The sequence below is a fragment of the Rattus norvegicus genome, chromosome 8 (genome assembly GCF_036323735.1).
Source record: "Rattus norvegicus strain BN/NHsdMcwi chromosome 8, GRCr8, whole genome shotgun sequence".
Lineage (NCBI taxonomy): Eukaryota > Metazoa > Chordata > Mammalia > Rodentia > Muridae > Rattus > Rattus norvegicus.
The window spans coordinates 91,974,629-91,987,648 of record NC_086026.1 but is presented as its reverse complement, the minus strand read 5'-3'; the positions used below and the strand labels follow the sequence as shown (position 1 = coordinate 91,987,648).

General features: G+C 39.1%; 1 long non-coding RNA gene across 1 annotated transcript; it reads left to right on the top strand.

Annotated features, from left to right (window-relative positions):
• The first annotated feature begins 10,064 nt into the window (after positions 1-10,064).
• Positions 10,065-12,283, top strand: LOC134479981 (uncharacterized). The gene is made up of 2 exons (XR_010054055.1): positions 10,065-10,098; positions 12,061-12,283. It is a non-coding gene; the product is annotated as an uncharacterized LOC134479981 (long non-coding RNA).
• The last annotated feature ends 737 nt before the right edge of the window (positions 12,284-13,020 follow it).

Genomic DNA, 13,020 nt, shown 5'->3' with positions numbered 1-13,020 from the left:
GTATGACATCAGTCCAGGATCTTCTGGCCTTCATAGTTTCTGGCGAGAAGTCTGGTGTGATTCTGATAGGTCTCCCTTTATATGTTACTTGACCTTTTTCCCTTACTGCTTTTAATATTCTTTCTTTATTTTGTGCGTTTGGTGTTTTGACAATTATGTGACGGGAGGTGTTTCTTTTCTGGTCCAATCTATTTGGAGTTCTGTAGGCTTCTTGTATGCCTATGGGTATCTCTTTTTTTAGGTTAGGGAAGTTTTCTTCTATGATTTTGTTGAAGATATTTACTGGTCCTTTGAGCTGGGAGTCTTCACTCTCTTCTATACCTATTATCCTTAGGTTTGATCTTCTCATTGAGTCCTGGATTTCCTGTATGTTTTGGACCAGTAGCTTTTTCCGCTTTACATTATCTTTGACAGTTGAGTCAATGATTTCTATGGAATCTTCTGCTCCTGAGATTCTCTCTTCCATCTCTTGTATTCTGTTGGTGAAGCTTGTATCTACAGCTCCTTGTCTCTTCTTTTGGTTTTCTATATCCAGGGTTGTTTCCATGTGTTCTTTCTTGATTGCTTCTATTTCCATTTTTAATTCCTTCATCTGTTTGATTGTGTTTTCCTGGAATTCTTTCAGGGATTTTTGCCATTCCTCTCTGTAGGCTTCTACTTGTTTATTAATGATTTCCTGTGTTTCCCTAAGTGTGTTCATGTCTTTCTTGAAGTCCTCCAGCATCATGATCAAATATGATTTTGAAACTAGATCTTGCTTTTCTGGTGTGTTTGGATATTCCATGTTTGTTTTGGTGGGAGAATTGGGCTCCGAGGATGGCATGCAGTCTTGGTTTCTGTTGCTTGGGTTCCTGCGCTTGCCTCTCGCCATCAGATTATCTCTAGTGTTACTTTGTTCTGCTATTTCTGACAGTGGCTAGACTGACCTATAAGCCTGTGTGTCAGGAGTGCTGTAGACCTGTTTTCCTCTCTTTCAGTCAGTTATGGGGACAGTGTGTTCTGCTTTCGGGCGTGTAGTTTTTCCTCTCTACAGGTCTTCAGCTGTTCCTGTGGGCCTGTGTCTTGAGTTCACCAGGCAGCTTTCTTGCAGCAGAAAATTTGGTCTTACCTGTGGTCCCGAGGCTCAGGTTCGCTCGTGGGGTGCTGCCCAGGGGCTCTCTGCAGCGGCAGCAACCAGGAAGACCTGTGCCGCCCCTTCCGGGAGCTTCAGTGCACCAGGGTTCCAGATGGTCTTTGGCTTTTTCCTCTGGCGTCCGAGATGTGTGTGCAGGGAGCAGTCTCTTCTGGTTTCCCAGGCTTGTCTGCCTCTCTGAAGGTTTAGCTCTCCCTCCCACGGGATTTGGGTGCAGAGAACTGTTTATCCGGTCTGTTTCTTTCAGGTTCCGGCGGTGTCTCAGGCGCAGAAGTCCTGCCGCTCCTGGGCCCTCCCCCACGGGCTGAAGTTCTCTTTCTTTGTTGTGTCTTTGTGTGGTTTAGGTATAAGAGTAATTGTGGCTTCGTAGAAGGTATTCGGTAGTGATCCATCTGTTTCAATTTTGTGGAATAGTTTGGATAATATTGGTATGAGGTCTTCTATGAAGGTTTGATAGAATTCTGCACTAAACCCGTCTGGACCTGGGCTCTTTTTGGTTGGGAGACCTTTAATCACTGCTTCTATTTCCTTAGGAGTTATGGGGTTGTTTAACTGGTTTATCTGTTCCTGATTTAACTTCGTACCTGGTATCTGTCTAGGAAATTGTCCATTTCCTGAAGATTTTCAAGTTTTGTGGAATATAGGTTTTTATAGTAAGATCTGATGATTTTTTGAATTTCCTCTGTATCTGTAGTTATGTCTCTCTTTTCATTTCTGATTTTGTTAATTTGGACGCACTCTCTGTGTCCTCTCGTTAGTCTGGCTAAGAGTTTATCTATCTTGTTGATTTTCTCAAAGAACCAACTTTTGGTTCTGTTGATTCTTTCTATGGTCCTTTTTGTTTCTACTTGGTTGATTTCAGCTCTGAGTTTGATTATTTCCTGCCTTCTACTCCTCCTGGGTGTATTTGCTTCTTTTTGTTCTAGAGCTTTTAGTTGTGCTGTCAAGCTGCTGAGATATGCTCTTTCCTGTGTCTTTCTGCAGGCACTCAGCGCTATGAGTTTTCCTCTTAGCACAGCTTTCATTGTGTCCCATAAGTTTGGGTATGTTGTACCTTCATTTTCATTAAATTCTAAAAAGTTTTTAATTTCTTTCTTTATTTCTTCCTTGACCAGGTTATCATTGAGTAGAGCATTGTTCAATTTCCATGTATATGTGGGCATTCTTCCCTTATTGTTATTGAAGACCAGTTTTAGGCCGTGGTGGTCCGATAGCACGCATGGGATTATTTCTATCTTTCTGTACCTGTTGAGGCCCGTTTTTTGACCAATTATATGGTCAGTTTCAGAGAAAGTACCATGAGGAGCTGAGAAGAAGGTATATCCTTTTGCTTTAGGATAGAATGTTCTATAAATATCTGTTAAGTCCATTTGGCTCATGACTTCTCTTAGTCTGTCTACATCTCTGTTTAATTTCTGTTTCCATGATCTGTCCATTGATGAGAGTAGGGTGTTGAAATCTCCCACTATTATTGTGTGAGGTGCAATGTGTGTTTTGAGCTTTAGTAAGGTTTCATTTATGTATGTAGGTGCCCTTGTATTTGGGCATAGATATTTAGGATTGAGAGTTCATCTTGGTGGATTTTTCCTTTGATGAATATGAAGTGTCCTTCCTTATCTTTTTTGATGACTTTCAGTTGAAAATTGATTTTATTTGATATTAGAATGGCTACTCCAGCTTGCTTCTTCTGACCATTTGCTTGGAAAGTTGTTTTCCAGCCTTTCACTCTGAGGTAGTGTCTGTCTTTGTCTCTGAGGTGTGTTTCCTGTAGGCAGCAGAATGCAGGGTCCTGGTTGCGTATCCAGTTTGTTCATCTATTTCTTTTTATTGGGGAGTTGAGGCCATTGATGTTGAGAGATATTAAGGAATAGTGATTATTGCTTCCCGTTATATTCATATTTGGATGTGAGGTTATGTTTGTGTGCTTTCACTCTCTTTGTTTTGTTGCCAAGACGATTAGTTTCTTGCTTCTTCTAGGGTATAGCTTGCCTCCTTATGTTGGGCTTTACCATTTATTATCCTTTGTAGTGCTGGATTTGTAGAAAGATATTGTGTAAATTTGGATTTGTCATGGAATATCTTGGTTTCTCCATCTATGTTTATTGAGAGTTTTGCAGGATACAGTAACCTGGGCTGGCATTTGTGTTCTCTTAGGGTCTGTATGACATCAGTCCAGGATCTTCTGGCCTTCATAGTTTCTGGCGAGAAGTCTGGTGTGATTCTGATAGGTCTGCCTTTATATGTTACTTGACCTTTTTCCCTTACTGCTTTTAGTATTCTTTCTTTATTTTGTGCATTTGGTGTTTTGACAATTATGTGACAGGAGGTGTTTCTTTTCTGGTCCAATCTATTTGGAGTTCTGTAGGCTTCTTGTACGCATATGGGTATCTCTTTTTTTAGGTTAGTGAAGTTTTCTTCTATGATTTTGTTGAAGATATTTACTGGTCCTTTGAGCTGGGAGTCTTCACTCTCTTCTATACCTATTATCCTTAGATTTGATCTTCTCATTGAGTCTTGGATTTCCTGTATGTTTTGGACCAGTAGCTTTTTCTGCTTTACATTATCTTTGACAGTTGAGTCAATGATTTCTATGGAATCTTCTGCTCCTGAGATTCTCTCTTCCATCTCTTGTATTCTGTTGGTGAAGCTTGTATCTACAGCTCCTTGTCTCTTCTTTTGGTTTTCTATATCCAGGGTTGTTTCCATGTGTTCTTTCTTGATTGCTTCTATTTCCATTTTTAATTCCTTCAACTGTTTTATTGTGTTTTCCTGGAATTCTTTCAAGGATTTTTGCGTCTCCTCTCTATGGGCTTCTACTTGTTTATTTATGTTTTCCTGGAATTCTTTCAGGGATTTTTGCGATTCCTTTCTGTAGGATTCTACTTCTTCATTAATGTTTTCCTGTGTTTCTCTAAGGGAGTTCTTCACGTCTTTCTTGAAGTCCTCCAGCATCATGATCAAATATGATTTTGAAACTAGATCTTGCTTTTCTGGTGTGTTTGGATATTCCATGTTTGTTTTGGTGGGAGAATTGGGCTCCGATGATGCCATGTAGTCTTGGTGTCTGTTGCTTCGGTTCCTGTGCTTGCCTCTCGCCATCAGATTATCTCTAGTGTTACTTTGTTCTGCTATTTCTGACAGTGGCTAGACTGTCCTATAAGCCTGTGTGTCAGGAGTGCTGTAGAACTGTTTTCCTCTCTTTCAGTCAGTTATGGGGACAGATTGTTCTGCTTTTGGGCGTGTAGTTTTTCCTCTCTACAGGTCTTCAGCTGTTCCTGTGGGCCAGTGTCTTGAGTTCACCAGGCAGGTCACTTGCAGCAGAAAAGTTGGTCTTACCTGTGGTCCTGAGGCTCAAGTTCGCTCGAGGGGTGCTGCCCTCAGGCTCCCTGTGGCGGCAGCAACCAGGAAGATCTGCGCCGCCCCCTCCGGCGTACATTCGGTTCTTAATGGAGTTTCTCTAATATATTTTTTGCTCTAATTTAAAATGGTAAGTTAACATTTTTGGAAACCCAAGTTGTTTTACAATAATTAGTCCAGTCAGATTTTAAAGAAACACAGTGGTCTGACCTTAATTCAAGGGATAAAAACTTTGTTGTATGTTATTTATTTAATTATGCATGTCACATATTTTATATTCTTAGTACATTGTGAAACCTGTGGCTGGAGTTTGTTCTATGGTTTTTAGTGTTCCATTTTCACTAACACAGGAAAGTGTCACTCCGCTTTGGCAAAGTTAAAGGAATAAGCACAGTTAAATGGACAAGAAATGATTTAAAACGAAGAAATGTATTTAAGCTAGCACTGTTACATTATTTCCGCCATTTTCATGGTGTGTCACATCAGCTTGCTTTTAGTATTTGTGAAGAAATGAAAGCCTGGGCATTTTATTCCACATTCATCTCACTGAGCTCTGAAGGAAACCAAGGGCAGCTTACATTCTCCACCCAGCCCCCAGCTGATTTTGAGGCTATTGTTTTCTGTGGGTTTGGGTGCTACTTTTGAGGCTTCTGTAGCCTGGGTAGATTCTATACAGGTTCCTGACAATGAGGCAGAAGAGAAAGGGAGAAAGCATCCTTAATATTTTTCTTAGAGATCCTGAACATGCACAGGACATAAGCTACTGACAATTCTCTGACCACTACCCCAGAGCTTTAGAGACTTCAGTGTACCACACAAGTGGAAAAGTGAGAGATTAGACAACAGAAATCATCAGGGGAAAGTGGGACTAAATTGGAAGAAGGAACAGCAAGGCAGATGCAGGACTATCTCCTCTGTCTAGTCTCACAGTATATCTTCACACACAGAATCTGAGGAGAGGTGTAACATAAGGGCAACTGTGTAGGTTTATGTGATACTGATGTCCCATGCAATTTAGATCAAACCCAAAGGCTTGGCCAACGCCCTGTTTTAAAGGAAGAGAAAACAAAGCTCACCCTAGATTCCCAAGGAGCCACAGAGTTCAAAGAAATCTGGAGACAGATAAAGGAAGCCGGGCATATTACACTTCTCAATTTCAAAATTCATTATCAGAGTATCCTGATTAAGAAGACAGAGAATGCATGAAAACCAAAATAAACACCAAGGGAGCACAATAGAGAGCGTGAAAATGAAACCACATAAGTCAAGGTTTCATCCCGATGAAAAGGATGACCATGACTTGTTTACTTATCTCCTAACTTTTCACATCAAAGAGAAATGAACCACACTAGCATCAGATTATGCTTCTTGTTCCTTGCTGTGTTAATAAACTGTACCAAGAAATTTGGACACAATGGTATTGAGTCCACTATCATCTTAACAAAGAGCATGCATTAGCTTCACAACCCATGTATAATGAGGGTCACTGTCAAACTGCCCTTCTCAGGAACTGCGACTCACAGATAAAAGATTCACAGTAGTGAACTCTCCTACATCACAGACTGCCTTTCTACAGCCACATACCTTATATTCTGTATAGCACATGGCATGTTCTCGTTCCACTTACAAAGGGACTTTGTCAAGGTCAGAGGTCAGGTGCATTGAGTGGATCAGGTATCAATTTAATAAGAATCAGTTGATGAAAATACTAAATTTTCTGATGCTTGTTAGAGCCCATATCAGGGTTAGGGGAGTGACTTTTTAAGCCACCAGAAGCTCATTTGTGTGCTTCTTATAGCCAATTCTTGAGTTTAAGGCTTCTTTGAGCTATTGTTTTCTTTTTTTTTCTCACTTTTTTTCTCCATCTTTATTAAATTGGGTATTTCTTATTTACATTTTAATTGTTATTCCCTTTCCCGGTTTCTGAGCCAACATCCCCCTAATCCCTCCCCCTCCCCTTCTCTATTAGTGTTCCCCTCCCCATCCTCCCCCCATTACCACCCTCCCCCCAACAATCACGTTCACTGGGGGTTCAGTCTTGGCAGGACCAAGGGCTTCCCCTTCCACTGGTGCTCTTACTAGGCTATTCATTGATACCTATGCAGTTGGAGCCCAGGGTCAGTCCATGTATAGTCTTTGGGTAGTGGCTTAGTCCCTGGAAGCTCTGGTTGCTTGGCGTTGTTGTTCATATGGGGTCTCGAGCCCCTTCAGAACTATTGTTTTCTTTTACTGAGCTACAGAATACTAACTTTCTGTCAAAGATGTAATAGGTTTAACATTTCTGGGGAAAAAAGAAACAAAAATGAAAGGTGACATTCTTTCTGTTGATCTTCTGGTCAGTATTCTGCCCAACAATGTCAGAAAGCTAGGTAAATAAGATCTGAATTCTCAACTCTCACTACAGCTCTTTGGCTTACTCCCTCCAGGATTCAACTCCCACATGGATTTCTAGATGAAATATTAAGGTTCTATATAAACTCCAAGATAATTGTGACTCTTAGTTTTACTTCTTCTGAATAGTTTCTTGATCAACATGGGTAAACTTTCCCTTCTTCCTGTCATTAGCATTATCTGTTTTTTAGGTTAGAAAATCAAAGTCTGATGCTGATGGTCCAAACCCCATTGGTCCTTCTCAGCCTCACACTCCACACCTAGCTTCCCATCAGCCTCTGTTCCATTCATACCTGTTTTCTTTGCTCACTTCAGATGACATCCCCTATACTTGCTGAGTGAAAGTTAAAAGTTGATGAGTACTGACACAAAAGATCTTTTAAAGACACTGAAGTCCTTTCCCTAATCTTGTATCCCATAATTTCAATTCTAACACTATACTGCTACATCTAAACAAGAAGGATGAACTAAAATATGTAGAAAACTATTCCAACAACTTTGAAGAATCATCCCCTTCTCGGTTTATCTTATCCTAGTTCAGTTTAATCATGCTTAGTTTCTGGATTTATCTACTTATGCTCTGGATTTATCTACTTAAGCTCATTTTCTCTTAGGGTCATTCTTGATGTTTTTTTCAGGTGTGGCATTACACACTCTTATCTTGGGATTTGCTACAGATGCCTATGAAGTTCTTAAAACAGCCTTTTTGTAAAGAACTTACTGATCCCTTACTACTTTGTACCCAGGGTCTTAATCCTGTTTTTTGTTTTTGTTTTGTTTTGTTTTGTTTGTTTGTTTTTTTGTTTATGTTTTCTGCTTTGTTTTTTTTTTTTGCCTGCACCATGACATCTATCTAGCAGCTCAAAAGATGGATTATTAAGCAATTCAAATACATGAAAGAATATTCTATCCTGCAAGGTAAATAGTCAAGGTGGCTACCCTCTAATTTGCTTCTCATCTCATTTGCACTTCCAGTCTACTTCTGCTTTTAGCTAACTTTGCAGACTTCCTTGGCATGGGGTATCATGAGGACCCCAGGGAGCCCTTGGCCTGATCTGAATAGAGACCCAGAGCAAACCTTGCTTCTTATTTTCATACTCAATATTTTCTATAGTGGAAGTGTTACCCAAACCTTATATTTTATCCAAATCTCCCTTCAAGATCATGAGTGGAGTCTAAGCTGGCTCAGTTATGGACTTTGACTCTGAGAATATTAGTCAGGATGGATGAATATGTCTTGTCCATGTTATATTATTGACCTGGGCCCCCCTTATCCTGTCACTCATTATTTCTGAGGCACAGCTCAACACCCCTATGATAATATGATAGAACTCTTAGATGCATTTCCATTTTTGCCAGTCTCCTAGCCTCTTCCTCCACTGTATCATAGGCATGCCATCTCCTGCCCCTGCTCAAGCCTGTTTTCTTCATCATTCTGAGAATACTCAGACAGGAGATTCATACTAACCTCTTCATCATGATCATCTTTTTCAGCATGTTATTCATTTGGACTCCAATGCCATGCTCTGAAAACTATTCTAGGAACCCATGGCATCTTAGGTAAATTCATAAGTCAATGTCAAACATGGATTAAGCATTACTACAAACAGGGGCAACACATTTCGACAAGCAAATATGCTTAGAAACAATGTGTGCTCACATGCCTTAAATACTATAGAGACTCCAAAGGAATGTTTACATAGTTGCTTACTGCCATGCATATTGTGGCTCCTGAGGTATATTATTTCATTGTAAGTATCAATATGTAGACTATTAAAACATAAAATACTCACTTTCTTACAAATATATGCCAAGCTTAGAAGAGAAATACAGAAGCAACACAAGTCAAGATTCCTACTAGTATGCAAAGCGGATAACATTTCTTTAGATGAAACCAGAAAATTGAAAGAGAACATAAATAAATTTTCATTTATAGCATGTTTGAAAACTTATCTGTATTTGATGAAAAATAAGAATTTAGGTATATGTTATTTTCAAGGCAAGCTCTAGTGCACTATGTTATATAAATTTTAAAATTAGGACACAAATTTTGTTATCCTGCCTTATCCACAAAGCTAATGCCCCTTCTAATTATGCCTATGAATGACTTGTCTTTTTCAGTTTCTCTATCTGTAAAATAGAGATAACAGTATTTACCTTCTTCAGAATGCACTAAGGTGATGAAATTCCTAATGTATACAATGCACTTTGAAGATGAACACCTTCACATTAATGCTAAGTGTTATTATGGTGCATAAATTTATGAGTTAGCACAATGCACAGTTTCAAGGACTATATTAAAGGGAAATTTTATTATAGATATTCTTTGAGTATCACTGAATTAAATATAAAGGTATGAGGAGTTCTTTAAATACTAAACACAGACAGGACTGGTTTTGTTCAGTTTTTCCTTGTATGTAGAGTCATGTATATTAATATTAGACAAAGAATTAAAGAGGCATACATTAACTTAAAAATCAAGAGATGTTTGGCTTTCAAAAATTTGCACATTTTTTATTGCAATTCTCAATTATGTAAGGTTAATAAAAGTACCTGTTTTCAATTACTTTTTGACTGAAGAAATTTATTGAAGTGCATTGGGATTTTACTCCCAATCATCAACAATAAAATTCTATCTAAAATTAATTATAATACTCTTGATCATTAAATGTTGACTTCATTGTCAAAAGGTATAACTTCTTATAATACACAACAGCCTCAGGGAAAATAAATCACAATACTACAGAGAAAGACTTGTTGGAAGTCTCTTGAGTTCATTATCAAAGTGACTCTTCTGTGTTTTCTACTTTTTTGTTATAATAAGGTATTTCAAGGACAGATGAAGCATGGATTTTTGCTTAACTTCTGACATGTGGCATTTATTCCCAGGTAGCTATCTGTCTGGAATACATGCTAGTTCTCCTTGGCTATGTCACAAATCCTGACTTAGAAAAACAGAACACAAACTCAGAGTGAATGTCAATAGCAGGATTCTCAGGGTTGTTTTACCATCTCAATGATGGTGTCTATGGCTTGGCGCTCATCTCAAAAGTACAAAGACTTGTCTCTTTTGAGCTTTTAGTTTTAGCTTTCTTAATAATAAGTATTTAGAAGTCGGGTGGTGTTGTGGTTTGACCTGGAGTTATCTGTATTTTTTTTTTGGTTCTTTTTTTTTCAGAGCTGGGGACCGAACCCAGGGCCTTGCGCTTCGTTCCTAGGTAAGCGCTCTACCACTGAGCTAAATCCCCAGCCCCGAGTTATCTGTATTTTAATGCTAATTCCACTGCCCCAAGAGGCTGCCTAAACTCTTACTCAGGACGCAGGTGATTTCACCAGAAACTTCTCCCCATTTAATTTGTAAAATACAGGTGAGGGCAGGTACAGGATAGAAGGAGGCACAGGATTGGATGAGAAGGAATTATGGATGGGAGAAAAGTTTGAAGGAAGAGGAGGAGACAGGAACAGAAAGGAGGAGGAGAAGGCAAAGGAGCCGAGGGACAGAATGGAGGCTGAGGTTAAGATTCCACGCTGTACCTTTACAGGTTGTTATGAATGTTCTTAAGAGATGGATGTGTACTGGGCTTTGTATGTTTAGGTGGGCAATTATATCTTACAAATTGGATCAAAGGTTATTGTGTTGTGTTTTCTTTCAGGTGCAGATTTAAATGTAAGGGAGTGTAGGGTGGCTAGTCTGGGCCGCCATGGTGTTGGGATGTGTGTTTCAGGCAAGATATCCAGTAGATATCTTGGGGCACTGTGGTGTTGGAACTAGTGGGGTAAAAAGACAGTCTTTTATTTTTTATATTTTTACAACAACGGGGTTGGCTAACCCAAATGCAGGAGAGAAAGGAATCACCAAACCCTGTTTCAGAAGACTGTCACTGTTACCCTTCATTTTATTGGCTGCGGGTGATCGCTATCAGTTATAAGTAATCTTTTTTTCTGAGGGATGTTGAGAATAGCCATTCTGAATAACCATGTCTGAATAACCATGAAAAACTGTTGCCTTCCACCTTAAGCGTGGCATTAGTCTTTCTAGCCTGTGTGCTCCCCGCGAAGCTCCACAGACAGCCATTTGCTGAAGTGGGATGCGAAGCTCCACAGACAGCCGTTTGCTGAAGTGGGATGCGAAGCTCCACAGACAGCCATTTGCTGAAGTGGGATGCGAAGCTCCACAGACAGCCATTTGCTGACTTGGGACTCTACTGTGAGGGACGTTGATGCAAATGAAGAGATGGAGAGGAATCCATGTGAGATGGAAGAATCTAGTTCACACTGCAGGGTACATTTTAAAAGTCCAAATGAAAAAAAAAAACAAATAAAGAAAACAAACATGCAAGTGTTCTATTATAAACACAGTATGACTTTGGCTAGAGGAGAACATCACTGCGGTTTCTGAGAGAAGCTTCAAAAGCAAGGTTAAGGCATCATCTAAACCCTTATAAATCTGAATCATGTTTATCTACATTAAAGCACATTCTGTTTACCACACATGTATTCCATGAGGCATAGAAAGAAGAAGAAAATTCAACTACTTTTATAACGATTATTTCTTTTCTATTTATTTATGATCTATTTAGTTCAGGAGTAGAAATAAAGGCTGGGCTTGTCTACATTTCTAGTGATCCCATGTCTCTCCAGAATGAATTATCTTAGAGATAATAAAGAAGACAGAGAGAGAGAGGAGTGAAAGATGTGTAAATGAGAGAATAATACAGAGAGAGGAAGGGAGGGATGGGAGGAAAAAGGAAGAACAAAGGAGAGAAAGAAAAGGGTAACTTTCTGTAGTTCCCAAAGTAAAATCTCAGCAACCGTTGCGATAACAACAAAGGTGGGGTAGTTCCTAAATCTATCACTCTTGCCTGTCAGTTTGGAGAGACCTCTGATCTGCCATGCCTGCCTGAAATGAAGCTTCAAAGAGTCAAATGACGGGGCTCTAGTCCCAATAAAGAAGAAAAAGATTAAGTTTTGGAATAGGCATTATGTATCATTTAATCTACAAAGATGTTTTGTGTGGACAATTCATTTATATTGAGAAAATGAGAATTAATTTTAATGAGTCATATTTTCTTTAACTTAGTAGGATAAATGTAGTTCTGACTTTTCTAACTTAATTCTAAATACTCACCGTTATGCTCCCAGGTAACTCACCCCTCATAAAACAAAATTCTTTTCTGCAGACCAAGACCATTTCAGCAAACCACAACTGGTCAAAATACAGAAATCAATGAATATTGGGACTGCCCAGACCTAGTAGGTGAATCTACTACACGATGCCTGCACCTAAGGCTCAGAGAACATCTTGAGAGGAACACTGTGCATTTCAGGTCAATGTCACATGAATGTCCCACCATGAAATAGCTTGATGCTACCCCCTTAATAAATGTCTTTTGATGCACAGCGCCCCCTCCACCCTCTTGCATGTTTCTTTTTGGAGTTTCGAGGTTGTTGACTCTGCTGTCTTTCATCTCATTTTTTTGTGCCTTGTCACATGGGCTTTACTACCAGCTCCAGGGAATGTATTTAGCAGAGTTACCAAAGTTGCTGTTGCTTTTGTCTCATGCCCTCGCCCAGGCAGAGAAACCTCTTACCAGCAAGTTTAGAGAGTTGTGTTTTATCCGATTGTCTAAGCTGACAAAGATAAATGCTTAATCGTAACTTAAGTAGAACTAAAAGAATGAATTTGCTTAGTATACAGTAAACTTTTCCCTCAAAAGCAAACACCTTTCCATTCTCAATATATCAGAGCTAGAATATGCAAACTATTCTAAATGGATGAATTAAAAATATTTTACTACTACTACTACTACTAATAATAATAATAATAATAGCAATAATAATAATAAGCAAAGAATTACAATGATAAGCTAAATGTAAAAGTTATTTTTAGGCAAGTGTGTCTAAGTATGTCATAGCCTAGCCAGGCAAACTCTGCAATGTTATTGTAGTTAAAGCCTTTTATAAGGTGAAATGGAGAAACCAGCCTTCCCTAATGAGTACAGAAACTCCATTCTGTGAGACTTATATAACCCAGATGTGCCTAGCCATAAGAGGCAGTCTTCTTCTTTTTCTTCCCCATGCTCACCTTGAAAGTGAGTTCTGCACTTCAAAACAGCTTCTAGACAAGACTCAATTCAATG